The sequence below is a fragment of the Mus musculus genome, chromosome 10, assembly GCF_000001635.26.
Source record: "Mus musculus strain C57BL/6J chromosome 10, GRCm38.p6 C57BL/6J".
In the NCBI taxonomy this organism is placed as follows: domain Eukaryota; kingdom Metazoa; phylum Chordata; class Mammalia; order Rodentia; family Muridae; genus Mus; species Mus musculus.
Window position 1 is genome coordinate 111,705,003 of NC_000076.6, and position 23,721 is coordinate 111,728,723.

At 42.5% G+C, this 23,721-nt stretch overlaps 1 long non-coding RNA gene across 2 annotated transcripts in view; it reads left to right on the forward strand.

The window, feature by feature from the left end:
* The window catches only part of Gm30624, a 46,322-nt gene that overhangs the window by 19,969 nt on the left and 2,632 nt on the right, over nt 1-23,721 (forward strand). For both annotated transcript variants that reach the window (XR_001779641.2, XR_003948941.1), the window contains exons 3-4: nt 20,161-20,367; nt 22,368-22,526. This is a non-coding gene — a long non-coding RNA (predicted gene, 30624). The remainder of the gene's footprint in view (nt 1-20,160; nt 20,368-22,367; nt 22,527-23,721) is intronic.

A 23,721-nucleotide genomic window follows, 5' to 3' on the forward strand; every position in this document is an offset into this window, starting at 1 on the left:
CAAACAGATACACACACAGACAGATACACACACAGATACATATACAGACAGATGCACACACAGACACACAGACAGACATACTCACATACACAGATAGACAAATAGACACACACAGACAGATACCACACACACACACACACACACACACACACACACACACCACCACCACCACTGATTATACTTTTCTGTCTCAACATTTTTTATTTCTAGCATACCCCTATCAATCTACCCAATTTTCTACAAGTCTATATCTTAAAAAAAGAAGAATTAGAAATAGAATTGTTGTATGTTATATGTTCTATTCCTTCATGATTTTATTACCTCTTAAAGTTTAAAAAGGCTTATTTTTAAAATACTTGTTAAAGGACTGTGGGAATTATGAAGATACCAATTGTCTTAGTCAGTGTTTCTATTCCTGCACAAACATCATGACCAAGGAGCAAGTTGGGGAGGAAAGGGTTTATTCAACTTATACCTCCACATTGCTGTTCATCACCAAAGGAAACTGGAACTCAAACAGGTCGGAAAGCAGGAGCTCACGCAGAGGCCATGGAGGGATGTTCCTTACTGACTTGCTTCCCCTGGCTTGCTCAGCCTGCTCTTTTACAGAACCCAAGACCAGGAATGGCACCACCCACAGTGAGCCCTTTCCCCTTGATCACTAACTGAGAAAATGCCTTACAGCTGGTTCTCATGGAGGCATTTACTCAAATGAAGCTCCTTTCTCTATGATAACTCCAGCTTGTGTCAAGTTGACACAAAACCAGCCAGTACACCAATATCCATTTTTGTTGTTCAGGCATAGAGAGGAGGGGATTGTGGGCAAAGAGCTAAAGCCCTGGAGTTGGAGTCCAAAAAAGATTGGAGATTAAGGTCAGAACTGACATTGCCTCTAAGGAGACAAGAGGACACCCTGAGGGACAGCTCAGAGAGTGAGAATCAGGCAGGAGTAAGGGCTGTGAGTGGCAGGAGGGTATTTGTTATGCATTGTACAGAATGAGCACTCAGTCCATACACTGACCACACTCCTGACTCAAGCAACGGTTCTAAGTATGCTTCCTCTCTTACCACATGCTGCTTGTGGGGCAGGGGCATATGTTGCATGCATGGAACATGGGAGACAGCCCTTCATGGCACTATGTCCATTCAGACTCAACAGCTTAGAAAATCATGAGAATAAAATGATGTTAAGACTCATAGACTTTCTCTCATTATAGTGAACTTTTCTGCATTTATCTAATTAATTCACTCTTTACAAATTCTGGAGCTAGAAGAATTTCCTTTTTAAAAACATTTGAAACTATTTTATCTACAAAGATCACAAAAGGTCTTTGGTAAAATTATCAGTTTAATTTGTAGGCCCAAGTCATGAAAACGCATGTGTTAGCTAGCACCCAAGTGCCCAGTGGATAAGTTCAGTGTTCAGAGATACCTGTTGCTCCAATCTGCTCTACTGTACTCAAAGAGCAAGTGACGGGGGGATTGAGCCTCTGTATGTCTGATCCAGTCCTCATCCCAGCCCTGTTTCAGAACGTATTATGTCTGAAGAAAAAATTGATTGACCTGTCCAATTCTGCTGTCTCCATTTAGGTTTGGTCTGTTTTCCCCTTAAAATGTTTTTGTGTCTGAACTTATGTCTGCCTGCTCCCCTAAAAATGGTATGCTGGTAGATAAAGTAGTTAGTATTGTTATGAAGAGTCTTGTAAGCTTTGAAAAAGAATTCTCTATCTATCTATCTATCTATCTATCTATCTATCTATCTATCTATCTATATGCAAGATTCATTTCTTTAAAATTTGGGCAAAGCTGGGCATAGTGGTGCCAACCTTTTAATTTCAGTATTTGGGAGGCAGAGGCAGGTGGATCACTTAGAGTTCAAAGTTAGCCTGGTCTACATGCTGAGTTCTAGGCCAGCTAGAGCTAAACAGTAAGATCTTAAAATAAATATATATAAAACAGAAAGTTGGGCAGGTTGTTCATTCGTGTTTTCAACTCAGGCTGATGTGCTATACTCACAGCAGCACCTTCATGGCCATTGATAGGGCAAGGGTAGGGATGTAATCTCAGGAGGTCAGGGGTCATTAGCTGGGCTTCAGTTTGGTTCCCTGTTCCTCTCTCCTGAGTGTAATTTGCTGCTGGCATTTTTTATGCTATCAAAGCTTTGGATTATCAGAAGCAAAACACAAGTGGAAAGAACCAAACCTTCCCAGAAATAATAATGCACTTTTATCCACAAACAATTGTCCCTGTGACCTGAGGGAGCCACACCTGATCTTATCAGACATTGGAAGTGGAGATGAGTCTGCCGAGTACAGCTAGTATTTACACAGTCGGTGGCCATAAGAAATCACTGAGAAATCTTATCTGACTTCTGGGTCATTGTTCATGGCACCTCAACTGGAATGTCCATTTGTCTAAAAGGGTGATGGTTCAGGGCCCACGATTCATTTGTTCTTTCATTTGGTCACTAACTCTTATTATGTGGTATATGTCAGATACATGTTAGATGCTAACAAACAGGAACAGTGGAAACAGATCTCATGACATTTATGTCACACAGGAGAAGGCCAATGCAAGGAAGAAGCACTATTGAGATCTAAATAGCAGTCCTTAAGGAGGAAGGTAGATGATGAGTTTGTGTAATATGGATAAGGCAGGGCAGTGTCTGACCACCTGGGAGCCTCACCTTTACTACAATGAATTGTCATTGAATTTCCTCTCCTGTCCCAGGCTAGTGTTATCTATCATATGAGGGATTAAGGAGACAAATTGCAGAGCTTTTGATGCAATAGTTATCTTATGGCTTAGTTCCCTTCACATTGTAGGTGATGCCTGACATGTCCTGGTTTCACAGCTCATAATACCCAATTACAGGTAGTCAGTATTCATCATGGGGACCATCAGTGAGTGAAACACCGAAAGCTTGTGAGTTTCTAAAGCTCCATATCTGCATGTCCCTGGTCTCATAGGTGGTCAACCCTGATGTCACCCGGGTTCTCCAGGCTCCAGAAGTTACTTTCCATTCAGAACTTAGCAACAGCTTTCCTGCTTCAAGCCCACCCCCTAACCAGCACATGTAGGCTTTGGTTGGCCGTCAGGTACCTCAGCTCCATCTAGCTACTGTCCTGAGCTTTTTATAATCTGCTACTGGCAGTTTCAAACTGCTAGATCTGCTCGTTTGTTTCACTCTGACTGTGGGCACAGTCCCTTTTCCAAGCACCTTTAAGCCTGATTGATGAATGTTACCAAAGGTTTAAGAAGCATGGATTCTCACTAGAGGCCCAGTGGGAGCCTCACAAGGAGTTTCCTTGTTGCCCTGTGTTTCTCCTTTAAACACACACTAAGCTCAGTCCTCCTGCTCTAGTACAGGGGCCGGTTTAACATATGGTGGCTTTTGACCATGTTCCTCCTACGTCAAGCTTTGACTGTTAGGTCTTCACTGAGCTTAGACCATTAAAGCCCTTCCTTTCTCCAGAAAGACCCATTAATATGAGTTAAAAATCACCCTGGCCAAGTCCTTCACAGCAGTTTACCCTCCATAGTCTCATGTTTTCCGTTTTTCATTTCCAATTGGACTTTACTTTTACATAATTAAAATGTTCCAAGTAGGATTTTTTGTTATACTATAAACAATGTCTTTACTTTCAATTCAATTAGAAACTAACAAAAATTTTAAAAAGCTTTTTAAAGATAACCCTTTTTCCCATATCTACTAGTCAACCATCAAAATTTAACTCCTTACTGGGCCAGATTTCCAAATATCTTCTTCTGTGGTAATCTAGAGGTTTGCCTTTACTTTTCTACTCTAAGGGACTTTCCCATTACTGTCTTCAGATCTTGTTCTTGATCTTTGACAAAGGAGTCAAAAATATACAATGGAAAAAAGAAAGCATCTTCAATAAATGGTGCTGGTCATACTGGTAGTCTGTATGTAGAAAAATGAAAATAGATCTATATTTGTCACCTTGCACAAGGCTCAAGTCCAAGTGGATCAAGGACCTCAACATAAAGCCAGATACACTGACTCTAATAAAAGAGAAAGTGGGAAACAGCCTTGAACTCATTGGCACAGGGGGAAATTTCCGAAACAGAACTCCAATAGCTCATGCTATAAGATCAAGAATTGATAAATGAGACCTCATGAAACTGGAATGCTTCTGTAAGGGAAAGGACATGGTCAACAAGACAAATCAGCAGATTGGGAAAAAAATCTTCACTAACCCTACATCTGATAGAGGGCTAATATCCAAAACATATAAAGAACTCAAGAAGCTAACTACCAAGAAACCAAACAACCCAATTAAAAAAATGGGATATAGAACTAAACAGAGAATTCATAACAGAGGAATCTCGAATGGTTGAGAAACACTTAAAGAAATGTTCAAAGTCCTTAGTCATCAGGGAAATGCAAATCAAAATGACCCTGAGATTTGGCCTTTGGCTCTTTATTGATCCATCAAAAACCAACTGGGCACAAGGACCTTCAGTATTTGGACAAGCAGATTCCTGATTTTGGGGGCCAGATTAATTCAAAGCATTGGGACCAAACCCCAACAAGTAACTTTTATTTTTCTAGTATAATTGTCTCCAAGGCTTACTACCTGTTTGCTAAACTAGACCTCGTCGTGGAAGCTTCTAGCCTCTTTACAATCTTATCTAGGTCTAGGATGTTTTCACCCTCTGAGACTTACTGCTGAATAAGCTCACCCTGAATTGCTCTGCTTGGTCTCATACTAACTCTGGTAATTTGTTTTAATCTTCTGGCTCCTTCTCATTCTCTTGCTTGTTTGTCTTTACCTGTGTCTAGCATGTTCTCTCTTTGACCTATCTCTGTAAAACTCTCCAGGTAAAACTGTCTCCTTCAGCTAAAGGGGTCTGCAATCCTATAGGAGGAACAACAATATGAACAAACTAGTACCCCCCAGAGCTTGTGTCTCTAGTTGCATATGTAGCAGAGGATGGCCTAGTAGGCCATTAATGGGAGGAGGGACCCTTGTTCTTGGGAAGATTATATGTCCCAGTACAGGGGAATGCCAAGGCCAGGAAGTGGGAGTGGGTGGGTTGGGGAGCAGGGCAGCATGAGGGAATAGGGGACTTTCAGGATAACATTTGAAATGTAAATAAAGAAAACATCTAATAAAAAAAAAAACCTGCCTCCTTCTTTTCTCCTTTTTCTTTCTGTGCTGCTCTGTCTTAAATAGCTTCCCTTTCCCCTTTGTTCTCATGAGAGCTGGGCATAGTCTATTCTGTCAAATCTTTCTCTGATTCATCACTTTGTCTGCCACTCAATTAGACATCACTTTCAGGGTGCTTTGTTCTACAAACAAATTTTACCTTCAATGTTTAGAATTAAAGGTCTGTACTAAGGCTGTGTCTGCATTCCTGCCAGAGGGATTAAAGGTGTGAGCTGAGGCTGAGCCACATCACAACTAGAAACAGTCATTTTCTGCAAATAATACAATCTTGGGGTTCACAGTGTGATCAAATATCCTGCAACAGAAGAGTTCTTGAAATTAAGTGGTCTTATTAAGAGCAAGAAGGTGAACTGAAGAGGAAGTTGAAAAGACCCAGTTCCCCGTGCATTTGAGCTCAGACTGAAAACACACAAACATAAACAAGAGAGAGTTAATGAGCTCAACGAAAGAGGACTGGATTTATCAAGTGTTAGCTGAATGTATTGGGTTACTTTAAAGAAATTTTAGGGCAATAAAAATCAAATATGATCATATCTAATATATATTTTCACAGTTTACCCTTCTGACCAGTCTTTCCATCTCTTCCTCTTAATATTTAAAAACATGTAAAATGCATAGAAGTTTGATGTTTGATGTTTCAGGTTTTGAATTCATGACTATGTTCCACATGTATTAGTACTTTTTGTTTACTTGGCTATCTATTTTACAAATCTCTGATTTGATAAATTCACAAAATTAACCCACAGGAGAAATTTAGGATCCGTCTGTCTACTATTAAACTACATCTCTGGGTATGGAATCATGAAAATATCTACATACAAATGACAAAATTGGCATTACAGCTGATAGTGCTGGATGTACTTGGAGTCAAATAACTTGGATCCTAGTCTAACCTCCACTCTTAATTATATGATCTGGGCAAGTTCTAGGTACTTTAGTTGAGTCTCAGTTTTTCCATGTGTTAAGGGGAGTTCGAAATAGCAGTCTTTGCCTTACAGATGTACTGAGAATTCTGAATAAGTCAGTACATGTAAAGCTGATGGAGGAGTGCCTGATGCACAATGCTGGATACGTTCCAGTTATTATGATCACATTTCCTGCCATCACATTTGCTGTACATTCATGTTTAATGGTGCTTAAGATGGGATGGGGGCTGAAGGTTCTTTATTGCTAATCAGCTTGGCAAATATTAAAAATTGGATTTTTCTCTTCCTGAAGAATTGCATGTATACCTCTATACATATGGGTTTTTTTTTTTAAATAAAGTATTCATGTTAATTTCTATGTTACTCAAGGGTAGATTGAATTTCCTTTTCCAATAATGCTGAAAATATTCTGCTCATGGGGCAGGTTCTTTCTCATCTTAATCAACAGGATTAGAATGCTATCCATACGTGGGAGCAATTTCAGTGAACATGTGAGCCCATGGAGTTCCTTTTATATTAGGGCCAAAGGAACATTTTAATTTTCTCTTTGTTATGTTCCAGACACATGCCGAACTGTATTGGGAATATCGCTATGAAATAAAGGAGCTCTTGCAATTCAGCACCTCCTACACACAGCTAATTAAAGAGAATGAGAGGCAAGGAACAGACAAGAATGAAGCTCATAAATATTACACATTTTTATTAATAACATACAAATGAACTTAATTAAAACTGCATTTTCCATGAGTTACAGTCTCCCTGATTTGTTCCCCTGTCTAAGGGCTCCAGTGGGCGTGAAAATGTCCTGGAAATTTAATACAAGGAGACTCCCTGTTGTGTTGATACACTGCTCTCCCCATCCTTTGTTATTTTGCCACCTCTCTAGTCTCATAGACTCGAGTGTCTACATCTTCTGTTTTGCTGGTAGTTAGGCATTAGCACCTCCATGCTGTCCCTGGGTTCCTCTGAGTTCTGGAACTCAGAGAAACCTGTGCTCAGGGTGACAAAGTCTTGACATTTTTAAAGATTTAAATGTGAAGCTGAGAAGAAAACTCAATGAGAGATTACTGCCCAAGTCCGAAGACCCGAGGCTGCTGATGCTCAGAGCCCACATCAAAAGCCAAGTGTGGTCGGGTGTACCTGAAGTCTTAGCACTGAGAGGCAGAGATAGGAGGATCCCCACAGCTTGGTGGCTAGCTAGTCTTCCTAAGTCAGTGAACTCCAGGTTCAGTGAGAGATCCTCTCTCAAAAGTTGAGGCAGAGAGTAAAAGGAGACATTTAATATGAACCCCTGGTTTCCACATGCACACACATACAGGGACACAAGCACCCTTCCCTTCTCCAAAGATTCAAATCAAAACTTATATGTTACGATATGGAAGTGGCTTGGTCCCTAATGGTCCAAGCATTCGAAGCTGTGTCCTTAGCATAGTTATGGTGCATCCTAGTGAGAAGTTCTTAGGTCACTGGGAGCTCTCATGGGATCCTGAAAAACATGATGGTATTGCTGAAAATGTCTCAGAATCTCTCTCTGGATTCCTGCCAGGTAATGTGCTTGCTTGCTCCTGTGGTATCTTTCATGTCCTTAGGAGGTCCTCACCAGAGCTGACAGTGCCTGCAACAGGCTCTTGCACCTCTAGCACTGTGAGCTAAATACATCTCTTTTCTTTATGAGTTCCTTTTCTGTTGCTGTGATAAAATACCCTAAGAAAAGTAATTCAGGGGAAAAAGAGTTTTATTTTGACTTATATAAGATTCAATGAGGATAAAGTTTTTTTTTTTTTTTTATAAAAAGGAAAGACAGAGACAGAGAAAGACACACACACACACACACACACACACACAGACAGACAGACAGACAGACAGACAGACAGACACACACACACACACACACACAAACACACACACACACACACACACACACACAGAATGTGAAAAGGGGGTAAGCTATAAAACCTCAAAGCCATTCTCAGTGACGTACTTCCTCCAGCAAGGCTCCATCTCCTGAGGATTACATAACCTCCTCAGACAGCACAGCCAACTGGGGGACAAGTGTCCAAACACATGAGCCTATGGGGACCTTTCTCATGCAAATCCCCACACTCAGCGTCCGGTGTTCTGCTTCAGCAATGAAAAGTGGATTGATATGCTGTCTAATCCCAACAGCCTAAAGTGCTAATTTAATTTAGGCTGTTCATTGCCATCGCCCCTTCCCCGTACATAGCCAGTCTTGCGAGTGTGTGTTTTTCCTACGAGTATAGTTTCAAAGCCTTTCTTCTACTCCAGAAGATATGGTGACCAAGGATGACTGATTTGTTCATCTTCCATTCCTGGAGCTAAGCATGCCTCTGATGAAGAGCAGGCTCTTTACAACTTGGGGTGTGTACTAGGGCATTTTCAAAGTGTCGAGTTTTATGAATTGTTTATTAAATTGTTTATTAAATTGAAAATAACAGTTGTAATACAATGTATACTTTGAAATATATGCTTAAATGTTGACAACCATGTGGATTCATTAATTTTTATATAGTCAAGATAAAGAACGGATAAATCACACCACTTCCTAAATTCCCTCACTCCTCCTGTCCTCACTTCTGAGTTCATACTCACTCCTTTTTCCTGGCCACTGAGGGCTTCCCTTTCTGGAATATCATACACATGGCATCAGCAAAATGCTGTCAATTCTCCATGTTGCTATAGGCATTAAGAATGTTCTCCAGCTGCAGAGATGGCTCAGTGGGAAAGAATGCCTGCTATGTAATCATGAGTGTTGTGTTTTATAAAAAGATAAGAGGGAAGGAATATGTTTGGTGTAGGTGTGTCAAGGTATGGGGTAAGGGGGTGCCTCTGTGAGCCCATGCTGAGGCATCCCTTCCCCCTGAGGGACCAGCCATACTGTCAGGACATGGGGAGTGGAATCAAGAGAAAGGCAGGGAGAGAGAGGGGAGGGGAAGGGGAGGGGAGGGGGAGAGGAGGGGGAGGGGAGGGGGAGGGGGAGGAGTAGAATCTGGCCATGAGCCTGTGGAGAGAGAGGGGTGAGGAGAATGGGGAGAGATAGGGTAAGGAGTGGGAACAAGAGCAAGAGAGCAAGAGCCAGAGGAGGGGGCAAGCAACCCCTACTATAGTGAGTCAGGCATACCTGGCTGTTGCCAGGTAACTGTGGGGGTGGAGCTTAAACTAAATGCCAACAATGAGGACCTGTGTTCAAATCCCGAGGATCCATGGTTATCGGTGTACCTGAGATGCCAGCACTTGGAGGAGGGTGGAGACAGGAGGGAAAAGCTGGGTGACTGAGCAACACATTGATGCTATCCTGTGGTTTCTGTGGACCACCTCCTATGTGCTCATAGAGATCAAACATAGACCTTGTACACACACACACACACACACACACACACACACACACACACACACACACGTGCACAAACTATAAGAATAGTGTTCCTTTTTCATTATTGAGAATTAGAGTTTTAAAGTTTGTTGAAAACAAAGGAACATAAACTCAGAAGAACATGTAGAGAGGCTCAGGGGACTTCATGACATTGCTCCATTCTCAAGGATGTGACACTTTTGCTCAGCATTTGAAGATGACGATTCTGTCCAGGGTCACATGACTAACAAAGAGAAGAAGTAGAATTTAAAGAAAGGGTTCTCAGCCAGACATGGTGGTACATACCTTTAGCCCCAGCACTTGGGAGGCAAAGGCAGCCAGATCTTTGTGAGTTCTAGGTCAGTCCTGTCTACAAAGCAAGTTCCAGGACACCTAGGGCTGTTATATGGGGAAAGCCTGTCTTGAAAACCAAATAACAACACAAATACATAAATAAATAAAAGAAGTGCCTTCAATGAGAAATGGCATTTTCTTTCCACACTACCACTCTGCTGCTCAAGCTTACATCTCTGGTCCACGTTTCTTGATGCTCCTTCTGCCAATAGATCCAAAAACATTCACCCATTTGCATTTCTTTTGAATGCTTCAGCACGTTACACACCTCTCTTGACGCTTTGTAATGTGAAGTAACATTTCTGTGTCTTGAAGTTGTAAAGTAATTGGCAAATACAAATGGCTGGTATGGTTTAGACCCGGAGACTGACCTGAGAGGCCAAGGAGGAAACTCGAAGAAGGTGATTTGGAACCTGTGTGGACTGAGAGCTGAGGTCCCAGTGCCTTTGAAATGAAGGTGGAGGGAAGGAGTGGAGGCCCCTGAGCAAACCAAATCAAATTAGTTCAAAGAGGAGGAAATGACTTTCCCAGTTGATATACTGATGAGGTGGCAAGGGCATGGTAAACACTCCTCTTTTCAAATGGCCGCGTGTCATTTCCTCAAGATGAAATCACCACAGCAAGTTCTTGCAATGAGCTGGCTGGCATTTTCGGCAGAAAATTTAAAGCTATAGTGCTCTGTCCCCACGTTCTAAGTTTAGCTCATCCCTTGTCAAGATAGAAAGCATGGTGTAGAACGGTGCCCTGTCGCCCCAGACATACCTGCAAAATTGGATGTCCTGCTTCAGAGATTTTTAGAGCTGTTGGCTTTATGATGTGGCTCTTATTCATCCTGTAGGCCAGCCTTCTAGGAGAGAGGGCTCAGAGCATTTGGGCTGCCCTGAATTTGCTTGGTGCTTAGGGTTTTATTAGATGGCATTGTGTGTGTCTGTCTTCCTTCACTGGTGCAGCTTTTAGCTCACTAGACTCAGAACTCTCTAAAGAGAGAGCTGAGTCTCATTAAGCCCATGTTGTGCGAGCTTCTCTTGGACAGGGATTTGTGTGAAGTGGGCATTTGAAGTGTTTCAGTAACGAGCAGCTGAAGTTTATCGATGAGTTATGGATTCATAGATTATGTCGGTCTTTTCTCACCTGTTCTCAACCTATTAGTTTATTTAGGATTAAAGTGGAAATAATTCAGTAAATATAAAGGTAAATAATTTTAAAATGTTAAAAATTCTTAGGCCGACATAACTAAAACAAAACCAAACGACCAAAAACTCTGCTATGTTTAGAATGACAGTACACACTCATAATCTCAATACTCAGAAGGCTGACACTGGAAGATTACAGCTTCAAAGCTAGCTCAGCTATCAAACAACAACAGCAGCAGCAGCAACAACAAGTAAAATAAAAGAATTACAAAATGAAAAGCAATGTTGTGTAAATTAGTTTTCCACCTGTATTGTCTACTGCTGTCCTAAATGTTGGGTTTATCATTCAGTCTGATTCTTTATACAAGAAATATAATTATAATTATATAATTAGAAATATATATATAGCTTGGTGGTAGTGGTGGTGCACACCTTTAATCCCAGCATCCAGGAGGCAGAAGCAGGTAAATCTCTGAGTTCAAGGTCAACCTGGTCTATAGAGTGAGTTCCAGGATGTCCAGGACTACACAGAAAAATACTCTCTTAAAAAAACCAACCAACCAACCAACCAACAAGCAAACAAACATATTACAATTAGAATGTATATAAATATATATTTACATGTAATTATATAATATATTATGCATAAATATATAATTAGAACATATAAATACATAATTAGAAATGTGTATATGTAAATTATATAATTAGAGTGTAATTAGAAAAACAATTGTACCTGGTGCTATTATGAAAACATTTCTTTTGTTGAGAAGGTAAGACAATAATTAGTTGATTTTTACAGCAACAATAACCATTACTGATAGACTGTGAGTCCAAAAGGGAGCTAATGTAAGATTAAACAGGCTCGTGTAATTAAAATATATTAGACTTTAAATACAAATTTTCCTGGATGGATGATGTTCTTATTGTCCCTGTGTGTCTGCCCTTCTCATGTGATGCTCTTAGTGGCTGGAGACATGCACAAGTTCATGGATTTTAGTGTTAGGTCCTTGTGGGCTTATTTGCCATAGCAGCATCTCCATTCTGCAAACCTGGAAGGCTCAGGCCTGTGAAAGGAAGGCTGGGCTCATCACAGATGTTTCTTCCCAGATGATAGATGAGATCTGCAGTTTGTTCATACAGCAGGGGAGGGGATGGGGCACAGAAGTCTTCCGAGAGTCCAACCGACCTCTTTGGGGACTTTTGAGGAGAGATACACTGTATTCTTGTTACTTTTTCCTGTGGCGATGGGTTTCTTGCCTTTTCAATGCCTCCTTGTTGGTAAGCAGAGCAATCTCATCTTTGCTTTACCATGGATGAAGAAAAGCTATTTCCCAAATACCCGCAAGATGAGGCAGACCTTTCAGTTGCACTTTATATTGTGTATATGAATCTTGTCCCTCTTCCTCCTCCTCATTTTCCTTCTATCCCTTCTCCTTCTCTTCTCCCTCCTCCCTCTCTTCCCCCCCCTCCTCCTTCTCTTCCTCCTCCTCCTCCTCCTCCTCCTCCTCCTCCTCCTCCTCCTCCTCCTCCTCCTCCTCCTCCTTCTCCATCTCTGCCAAGACAGGGTCTCACTATGAAGCTTTGGCTAGCCTCAAACTCACAGTGATTCTGCTGACTCCTGGCTTGGATGTATATTAGTCACTACTCAGACACCAAGGTGTGGGAATTGGGGTGTTCTGACAGTATTGTCAACAGCACTTAATTTTATACAATTGACTAATTTTATCCGTTGGCATATGTTCACTGAGCAGCTCGCAAAGGCTACATACACCGTAGCCACACGGCCTTGCATAGTAGAGAGTCTTTGGCTGCAAGAACTTTATTTTCTACCAAAGGTCACAGACATTCAGGTGCAGCAAGTGTAGTAAAGGCAACATTTGCTTCATTTTGCTGAGTGTTTTGGGGGAGGCTACTCCTTTCCCGCTGCTGTCTGAGACAGTCATTGCTGTAGTACTTCTGGCTGTTCGGAAGTGCGCATGTGTAGCTCAGGGCCACTCAAGTCCATCAGGCGCTCGGGAGCTAGCCTTTGAGTGAGGGTGAGGTTGGCGCTTTCTAGTTTCTACTGCTTCCTGTTTGCACAGATCTGTTTAACTCTGCTGTTTGGGTTAGGAGGCTGAGCTAGTTTGAGTGAGAATGCTCCCGTAGGTTTGAGTACTTGCTCCTCAGTTGGTAGAACTGGGTTGGAAGGATAAGGAGGTGAGACCATGGGAGAACTTGTGTCACTGGGGTGGGCTTTGGTGTTTCAAAAGCCCATGTCATTCCCAGCTATCTCTCTTTTTCTGTCCCCTGCTCGTGGATTAGATATAAGCTCTCAGCTACTACCCTAGTGCCATGCCTGCCTGCCTGCCTGCTTACTGCTGCCATGAGAGTTATGAACCCTACTACCCTCTGGAACAGTGAGCCCCAAATTAAATGCTTTCTTTTATACATTGCCTTGGTCATGGTGTCTTAACAAAACCAAAATACACTGATGTTACAGATTGAAGCTCACTTCTTTTCTTTTCTTTTCTTTTCTTTTCTTTTCTTTTCTTTTCTTTTCTTTTCTTTCATTCTCGAGACATGTTCTTAGTATTTAGTCCTGACTGACCCGGAACTAGATATGTAGACCAGGTTGACTTCCAACTCATAGAGATCCCCCTGCCCCATACTCCAAGTTCTGGGAATAGGAAGGATGCATCACCAAGCCAGGTACACTAAAGCTTTTTAATAATTCCCTGGCCTTAGCATTTTGTGAACAACTCTACATTCAATCTCAATTGATGTGTAACATGGACATGAGTGAATGCTCTTTCTGGGGTCTCCAATCCTGAATATTAAGAGGCAATTTGGTGCTGAAACCAGGGAAACTGATAGGGTCCAGTATCTAGGCTTTTGGTTTTCAAGTTTGGTTTCAAAGAGAGGAAGAAGAAACATAGTAGCCCAGCAGGGCTGAGTCTTACTTACTCCTTAGCCACACAGGTTTGGGGAGGTGGAGATGCACTGAGAAAGGAGATGGTTAGGCACCATAATGATGGTGTGCCAAGGCGATTGAGGCGTCCTGAGGTGCTCTGCAAGGAAAGAACGAATGGATCAAAAAAGGTCTATTTCTATCTTCTCTCTCTCTCTTTCTCTCTCTTTGTGTGTGTGTGTGTGTGCTATACAAACACATTCACATGGGTGCGTGCATGCATCTATGAGTGAGTATGAGGAGACCAGAGGTCAATGTTGTGTGTATTTGATTACTCTCCATATTATTATTATTATTATTATTATTATTATTATTATTATTATTGACACAAGGTCTCTCCGATCCTGGAGCTCATTGTTTTGGCTAGGCTGGGAGGCCAATGAACTCCAAGGATTAGCTTATATCTGCACCCTCCAACCTCAGTGCTGAGTGACAGATGCCATGCCCAGGTTTTATATGGATGCTGGGCATCCCAACTCAGGATATTGTTGAAGGCACCTTCCTGACTTATCTTTGGATGATCCTTCCGAAGGGAACTTCCTTTTGGGAGAGCCCTTTCATTCCTTCCAGGCCCAAGGGTAGGAAGCTTACTTCAGGAAAATACAGACAGAAATGACAACCCGTTTCTTAGCTATGCCCCCAAATAGGACACCTTCTACCAGAGCATCTGCTGGGAGTAGGAGTGAGGTCTGTCTTCAGATGGTCGATGAAGAATATGTATGCCCTGTTTAACTTGGCCTGGGTACAAGCCTGGCTGACTCTTTATTTCCTGCTCTCCTCTAGTGACTAGAATCTAGTCCCCGCTTGTTCACTTGAAGAGATGCTAGAGACAGGCACACACAGGTGCTGACTACCTTGGCAACTCTGCTTCTCTTCCACAATCAAGCTTCTCCCTGAATGGAAAACCACAAGAATGAAGATCTAATCAAGTCTGCGCTGGCTCCCTGCCCACTGCTAACTAGTCTGATTCAGTTTTTCCATTGTTGATAATAAAACACAAGCGAGCCTTCAGTTTCTAGCCTGTTGATTCCAATGCCAGTATCTGATACACGCTCTCCATCTTGCCTCTTTGGGATGCTATGGAAAGGGCATTTGCTAACAATGGGCAGGGCTGGCTCCCGGTCCAGGCTCTGTTTGCCATGTACTGTCCGTGTTTAACCTCTAAGAGCTGTATTTCAAATGGAGATCTTGTCTTCCGATGCTAGCCAAGCTGGATTGAATTCTATAATTTTTTCAGGGTCAAAAGCAAAATCAGCTTGAATGAGTCAGGATTTCATGCTACCGTTCTCAGTGACTGAAGGGCTTCTGACCTGGGATGGTGGAGCATGGGGCTTTAGGGAAGCTGTAAGGCTGGAATGAAAGGTTAAGAGACAGACAGATGTATGCACACATGCACATGCATGCAAACACACGTGCTCTCGCGCATGTACACACACACACACACACACACACACACACACACACACACACACACACACACACAAACAACCTCAGGAAGCTTGGGTTCTGTCTTTGCTAGTCCTCATCACCTGAGGTTTCTGACCTTGTCAAATAAGTTGAGAAGTTGAGACGGAGACAACTGGTGTCTCAGCTCGAGCCAATGTGGGCTGGGCTGACAATCAGATGGGAGCTCCCACATCGGAGCTAGGTGGGAGCCCTGCGCCTCAGCATGAGGAACATCAAGAAGGCGTAAATAACATTTCATGTCCTCTCAGGAATCAAGCTGCAGTCAGAACGGTTGATTGAATGAGAATGAACATAGGCAATGCATAATGTTTCACCTGCTCAAGTGATGGCTGCCTGTGCTTTAGAAGGGTACAGCTATATTCCCTGAGGAAAGCCTTCTCCTTCCTAGCTGCACATCCCAGGTCTGTTCTAATGGACGATACACTTTAAAGCCAGAGCTTCATTCTAGGAAAGCTGACCATTATGAAGAGTGGGCAAGGCCTGGGGTGAACTACACAGTCCCAGACTTAGAGTCCTGCCTATGGTAGAGCAAGCCCCAGGGCAGGCTCGGGTGGGGCACAGAGAGCCCTTCAGGTAGGATTCACCCTATGGGAACAGCATCAAAGCTATAGAAAGCTAGCCTTTACTAACCAGAGGCCCTACCACGATAGCAAAAGCCACTTCCCTGGCGAAGGTCAACAGATTGTGTTCTTCATAGAGAGGTAAGGACCAAGAGCACTGTCGCTTGTCTCCAGCAGTCATATCTACTAAAAATGGGAACTTGTGTTTGGCTTTTAGGCCAAGTTCTCCCTCTACACTTCACAGTTGCTGTCAATCGTGGAAAGGGGAACAGGTCTAAAAATAACTGCCATCTGGGCCTGGAAAGTTCAGTGGGGTGCATTGTAGCACGGAGGCAGTCTGAAGTCAGCCTCTGGGATTCTGGAAGCTCAGCTGTGGTATCGCTGCCAGAGTGCCCTTCAACCACATGATTCTTAGTGTTTCTCAGCACAGTCTTTGCCCTGCTCTCACTGCCTGTGAGTTACTGAGGTCGAGGGAGAGCAGAAAGGATGAAGTATCCAAGGTGTACTCACTCCTGCCTCTTTGTGGTCCTCTTTCCTCATGCCTCCCATCTTCCCAGCAGCCCCCTTCCATGGCTGCCTTAGCATCCTGACATCTTCTTAGAAGGCTAGTGTTTCCCTAGGCCTGCCTTTCCTCATGGTCCCCTTTCCTAAACTGATAACTTTATACTTCTTAGACTGATAAGTTTATAATTCAGAGAATGGAACTAATTTGACAAATGAATTCATAATGAGGTATAAGAAAGGCTGTCTTATAATTGCCTGTCACATGGACAATGGGTTATGCATTTGTGTGTATGAGAAAGAGATGGGGAGAGGGAGGGAGGGGAGAGAGAGAGAGAGAGAGAGAGAGAGAGAGAGAGAGAGAGAGAGAGAGAGAGAGAGAGAGAGAGAGAGAGATGGTGTCTTGGTGTATGTGCATGGTGTGTGATATTAATATGGATAGCTATCAGGTATGTGTACACCTGTGTATGTAGAGGCCAGAGACAGTTAGCTGGTATTCTGCTCTGTTACTATCCATATATTCCCTCAAGACAGGGCCTTTCCCTGGAAGTAGAGCCAGGCTTGTGGGCAGCAAGCCTCTGCTCTTTAGCTCCCCAGCCCCGGGGTTGCTGGTACACATTACCATGCCTGCCCTTTTACACGGGTCCTGGGGATTTAGACTCAAGCCCTCACACTTGCAGAGTTCAGTGCTCGTGCCCTTCCCTTGTCTTCCCAGCACCGTGGTTGCGTTTTTATTTTGATAAAAATATATAAGATTTATCATAAGGGTAACTTTTAAGCCTAGTATATCGAGTATATCGACTCTGAGGTTAAAAACCAACCCCTGGAATGTTTTCATCTTGCAGAACTCAAACTTTTCGTTCACTAAACTGTAACACCTTATTTCTTCCTTCTCCCAAGTCAGGTATATGCCATTTTATTTTCAATATCTACAAACTACTCACTTTATATGCCTCTTAGACATATGCTCCAGTATCTACTCTCTTCTGGCTCTGTTTCAGCTAACATCATATCCTCAGAGTTTAAGCAAATCATTTCCTATAATAGAACGCCATCCCTTTAAAGCAGTACACAATTTCACTGCATGGCTCTGCTATGTTTTGTGTGTGACTCCATCCCTTGCCTATCATGAGTAATGCTGTACTAAACGTGGATGTTAGACAACTGTATCTCTTTGATATTCTCTCAGTTACTTTGAATATGTACAAAGAAGTAGAATTGCTGCATCCCCCGGTAGTTCTATATCAGTATTTCAGTGGACAGCTACACCAATTTCCATAGCAGGTGCCCCATTTAACACTCCTCACACAGTGACATGGAACTATAGTTTCTTAACACCTTCGCCTCTGTCTTCTTTCTGTCATTGTTAGAAGCCGTTCTAAGGGTGTGAGAGAATGATTGCTTTTAGCAGGCTTTCATGTGTCCTGAAGGAAGTGGGCAGTGTTGACTTCAGGCTTGACACAGACCAAAATTAACATTAGGTTTTGGTTTGAACCATCTTGTGGCATCTTGCAATCCACTCACAGACCCCATCAGAGTAGTGCATCACCTGAGGGATGCTGTTGGTAGAGTTGTGGCTACCTTCTCTCTCTCCTGCTCTGAGACCAAGGTGAGCCAAGCTCATGATGCAGGTTTTGAGGATTGCATGCTGATATCTCTGGATCATGGACTTGCTTATGTTTCAGACTTTAATTTTTTCTCCTGAGCATGTCTACTGTGTTTTGTCTCTCTCAAATGCAAGCATGGAGCATGGCTGTTTCCCTTAATTTTCCAGAAGGAGCCCTGGCTCAAAGTTCTGATACTTCAAAACACAGAATCTTAGCACTCACTTTTCAAAAGGTCCTTGAGTTGTTTGACCTCAGTGCCTTTGTTATCCTTGCTTCTGGGTCTTGCTACAGCTAAATTCACCATTTTTACAGCTCCCTCCCTACCCCTGTTGCTTTATTATTCTTGCTTTGCCTTCTTCTCCCTCTCCCCCTCTCTTTCCCCTTCTCTCTCTTCCTTCCCCCTCCCCTCTCTCTTTCTTCTGTGTATCCATGTACAGAAAGGTGAGAGGACAATGTTTTCCACCACTCATGGGAAAACCATCTACCTCCCTTGAGATCACATTTCTTATTAGCTTAAGGCTCCCTAATCAGGTTAGACTTGTTGGCCAGAGAGCCCCAGTGATCTTTTATCTCCGCCTTCTCACTCCTGGGTTTACAAGCTCATGCTATTACACTTCACACTTTTCTGTGGGCTCCAGAGATTGATCATGCTTGCAAGGCACAAATGCTGTATGGTTGGGGTTGCCTTCCTAGTGCTTATGTCTGCCTTTTAAACTCCTATTCCCCCAAATCTCTGTGCCAGACAATCTGGAACCATGTGGGATTGATTGGGACTGATGGGATCTTAGTCTCAGGCTCATGTCTCCTGCTTCTTCCCCAAGGGCCAGCTGAAACGCAAAGACCCAGCCCAAGCCTCTCTCCAGATTTAATGGTTTCTAGAAACATTCGATTGTGCCCAGCCTCCTGAATCTAGTCTTTCTTCCATACTTCACAGTTCCCCAAATGGTGTGTTCTGTCATTATTATGTACATCCAATCAAACCCCTTGTTAGCATTTTGTCTAAGCTCTGCCCCATGGTTACCTAGCAACAGCCAGGTGTGCCTGACTCACTATAAAAGGGGCTGCTTGCCTCCTTCACTTTCTCTTGCTCTCTTGCTTTCTTGCTCTGGTTCTGTCTTCTCATCACTTCCCCCTCTCTCTCCATATGCTCACAGCTGGCCTCCTCTCCCTCTTCCTCTCCTTCTCCTCTCCAGTGCCTTTCTCTGTCTACTCCCCTCTCAACTCCCCTCCCCATGCCCTGAATAAATTCTATTCTATACTATACCATGTGTGGCTGGTCCCTCAGTGGGAAGGGATGCCTCAGTATGGGCCCTTGGAGGCACACCCTTCCCCCGACACCTGACTGCACATCCATCAAACATTCTCTTTCTCCTTATCTTTTTAAAAACACAATACTCCTCTATCCCTTACAGATCTAAATCTCAAAATATTTATCTAGGTATCATACTAACTACCAATCTACAAGATCTTGATGGGTAGAGATGGGTAGAGATCTTGGATTTTCCTTTAGAAGGTCCTTTAGAAGAACACATGTGCTTCTGTAAATGCCCTGAAAAATGCCAGGTTAGGATTGCCAGCAACCATGATAAATGCTTTAGGGGTGGTATCTTGGCATGGTTGAACCTTGAAAGAGCTGGGATTCTGATAAATGTGTTCCCTTTGTTTTCTCTGGGCAGTTAAAAACAGTGCTAGCTGCGGGCAAAGTCAGAAGCTCTGTTGATTTGTGGCTCTGCTTTTTTTTTTTTTTTCCCCAAGGACTCTTTGCCCTACCCACTGAGGACATACTTCCTGTGTCCCCATGCTTTCTAAGTTGAACAACTGTTCTGTGCTTTGTTCCCTTGCTGTGGTTGCTGTTTGTGGCACGTCTAAAAGGGATGTAAAACCCTGAAGCTCTCAGCTGTAATAATATACCCGTTGACCCCACCTACATGGTTGAGACCTCTGCTGCCCCTCTCCAGACAGATGTCTGAGTGGGGAATCTGGCCTGAACACCAAAAGTTGTCATAGAAGTCACTGTGAGTGACTTCCTCTGACTATATATGGATGGCTGGAAGTGGTGTTATGAAACTAATCCTATAATCCTTTTCTTCCTAACAGAAGAGCAGTGGAATGCTGTGGGCCGGAGAAACTCAGGCAGCTGGCAGTTTGACTCTTAAGCACCAGCATGGTAGACACCAGCCTCCCCTCTCAGTCCTGCGGGCCGTGAAGTGGTGATAATAACACACTCTGAGCAGCTGGAGATTTCTCTGGAGCCAGACTACAGGGGAGACCATGAAGAAGAAAATACAGATGAAACAGGAAGAGGTAAAAGCCTAGAGTTAGAAAAACTTCTGAAAATATAGTAGTCGGATATGATATGTTAACAGAAGTTATTGTAGCTATCTGGTCTACCTCAAAAGAAGCTGTATATATAGCAACGGAGATGATTATCGTCTTGTTCTATCGTAATAAACTTGTGACATTCCTTGTCTTCCTGGATTCCCCATGCCCCACACTTTCCTTTCCCCTGGATGGCTTTCACCACTAACAGACTCCTGCAGGCAACACGTCACTGGCTCTGTCATTACTAAAAATTTCTGTTCTATTCAAGACTAGGGACTATGTTTTGTTCATCAGGGTGGCCACAAATAGCATAAAGTAACTTTTTTATGTCTTTCTTAGCCTAAGACTGATTTATGTATTGGTAAAAGTGCTTACTTGGGATAGGGACTTGGATCATTCAGTGAAGTGTTTGTATTGCAGGCACCAGTAGGGTGAGTTCAATATTCAGAATCCATTGGTTAATAATAATAATAATAATAATAATAATAATAATAATAATAATAAAAAGCTGGGAGAGCTAGTGAAGTCATGAATCTTAGAAGAGACCTTACAACTGCCACTGCACTGAACCAGCAGAATCCTTAACTACATTCTAAATATTTGTCCTTATACCCATAGATGAATAGTTCTTTGCTCTCACCAAGGAAACGTCTCTTTGCAAAAGACAGAGACCATTACAGAAAACTACAAGCAACCAAGATACCCAGTTATTGAGCCCAGACCCAATGAATACTTCTGCACAGGCTGGAGGAACATTGCAGAAGAGAGGGCAGGAAGACTGTAAAAGCCAGAGGGTCAGGCAGTTTGCTCTGAGATTGTGTCCTTCAGTCATGACAGAAGTATCACCCAGAATCACACAAGCATGTCTTCCTAAATATAAGCTCAATAAGGACAACAATAATATGTATGCCAAAGTGGATGGGGAAAGACCATGAGGTCTTTACATAAAGAACTATAGACTAAGGAATGCTGAGAGTGGAAGAGTCTTCCCCAGGGAAGATCACACAATGATTATTCAAAACTAAACTGGTCAGCCCTGAAAACTTATACATAAAAATATAGTCTACAGACTGAGCAGGCTGTATTTATGTATTTAGGATATGTATGTATGTAATATATTATATAAATATATATGTGTAGCATATATAATATATACCTTCCTAAATACATAAGGAGAGAGAGAGAGGGAGGGAGAGAGAGAGAGAGAGAGAGAGAGAGAGAGAGAGAGAGAGAGAGAGAGAGAGAGAGAGAAGAGGCCATGGATTTGAAAGAAAGCAGAAGGGGTGTACAGAAGGGTTTGGAGTGAGGAAAGGGAAGGGGGAATTAAGTGATTATATTATAATCCCATAAATAAAGAATTACAAGTAAATTTGGTTGTGGTGATGCATGCTTGTAATCTCAGCTCTGGAAAGGTCAAAACAAGTGTAGCCCTGAGGTTCACTTGCTAGTCAGCCTAGGCTAGTGGGGGAACTCCAAGTAGATGAAAGATCAGGTCTCAAAAAACCAAGGGAAACTGCTCCTGATACAAGACACTGAGGTTGTCTCTGTCTCTGTCTCTGTCTCTGTCTCTGTCTCTGTCTCTGTCTGTCTGTCTGTCTGTCTCTGTCTCTCTCTGTCCCTCTCTCTGTCTGTCTCTGTCTCTGTCACACACACACACACACACACACACACACACACACACACACACACACATTGAAGCACCAAACCTGATTATTTTATTAGTGCATAATATATAGGAAGGCTATCAACACAAAATCACTTAGGTTGAACATCCATTTACATGGAAGAGGATTCTTGAAAGTGAGGCCGGGCTGTTACTCTTTGCTGTGGAGACTGAGTGTGCCCCACGTACTCCTTTATGAATGAGTATTGCTAACATGAGCACCGCCATCCCAAGGGTGCCAGTGCCTCAGACCCATGGGAATGCCGATAGTGTGTGTAGAAAGTACTAACCACAGCTTTCTCTTCTCTGATGGCTGCAGCTGAGAATGCTCCCCTATGGAGATGAGCTAGCCCGTTTCCCCTGTCAGCTGGAATAAGAGCGTGTTTCCAGGATGCTGTATACCGCCATCAGAGCTTATGACCCACCTGATTGCAGTATGAGTGCCTGCGGCTTCTTCCTTCCCCATGGCCCCAGACAGGTCAGTCTCAAGTCCCTGCATGTCATGACACGTTTCAAAACTTTCCCCCTTATTTTCAAAATGTGTATTCTGCCATGGTCAATTTGGGACTTGATATAGATCCTGCAGCATCTTCTTTATGTGACTACCACCAAATGGAAATGATCAGGGGAATCATGACAGTAATGTGTTGAATTTTGAGCCATCATTTAACTTTTTACAAATAATGGTAAATTTGGGGTTTTGATTTTTTTTGTTTTGTTTTGTTTTGTTTTAGAACAGTGATTCTCAATCTTCCTGGTGCTGAGACTTTTTAATACAGTTCCTCATGTCGGGATCACCACCACCCTGGCCCCCAGCCATAAAATTAGTTTTGTTACTACTTTGAACTATAGTTTTGCTACTGTTTTGAATTGTAATGTAAATATCTGTGTTTTTGGATGGTCTTCGGTGACTCCTATGAAGGGGTCTTTTGACCCCCCAAGAGATCACAACCCACAGGTTGGGAACAGCTGTTTTAGAGATATGGTCTCACTTTGTATCCCAGGCTGACCTTATATTCACTATGTAGCCCAGGATAGCCTTGATTCGTTGCAATCCACTGCCACAGTTTTTTGAGTACTAGAATCATAGTTGTTCTTTTTTCTTTCTGTGAACTACTCAGATACATGGGAAGGACATCAGAATGATATTTAATTTGAATGTGACTAAACCTTTGCATTTCACTTGATATTTTTCCTCATCTAGAACATGTTTTCCTCTTTTGATGTTTGACAAAATTATCAGAAAATATTATTTCATCTGATAAAAACATGGTTTCTGAGATGGTTACCCAAAATTTTAACATTTTGTGAAATGGTTCAAAATAAGACTGCAGTTAAATATGGTCTCTCAAAAATATATTCCCTGATTACATGGATCAGGATTAGAAAATGAAACTCATGCATCCCAAAATTACCAGAGTAAAGCCACAGCGAATGTTTTATTTTTAAAAATCTTTCATCATGTGAACATATTTATTTTTAAAAAGCAGGTGATGGGTAATCTTGACCAATTAGAAATTCATATGATAACTTAGCCTTCAGTGTTTTTGAAACTCAGATATTAAGTATTTTCTAATGTCTCTCATTCCTCTTTCCCTTATTTAAATAGAAAGATTTGTTCTATTTTATTTATTAAGACAGAGTCATCTTATGCAGTCCTGGCTGGTCTTGAA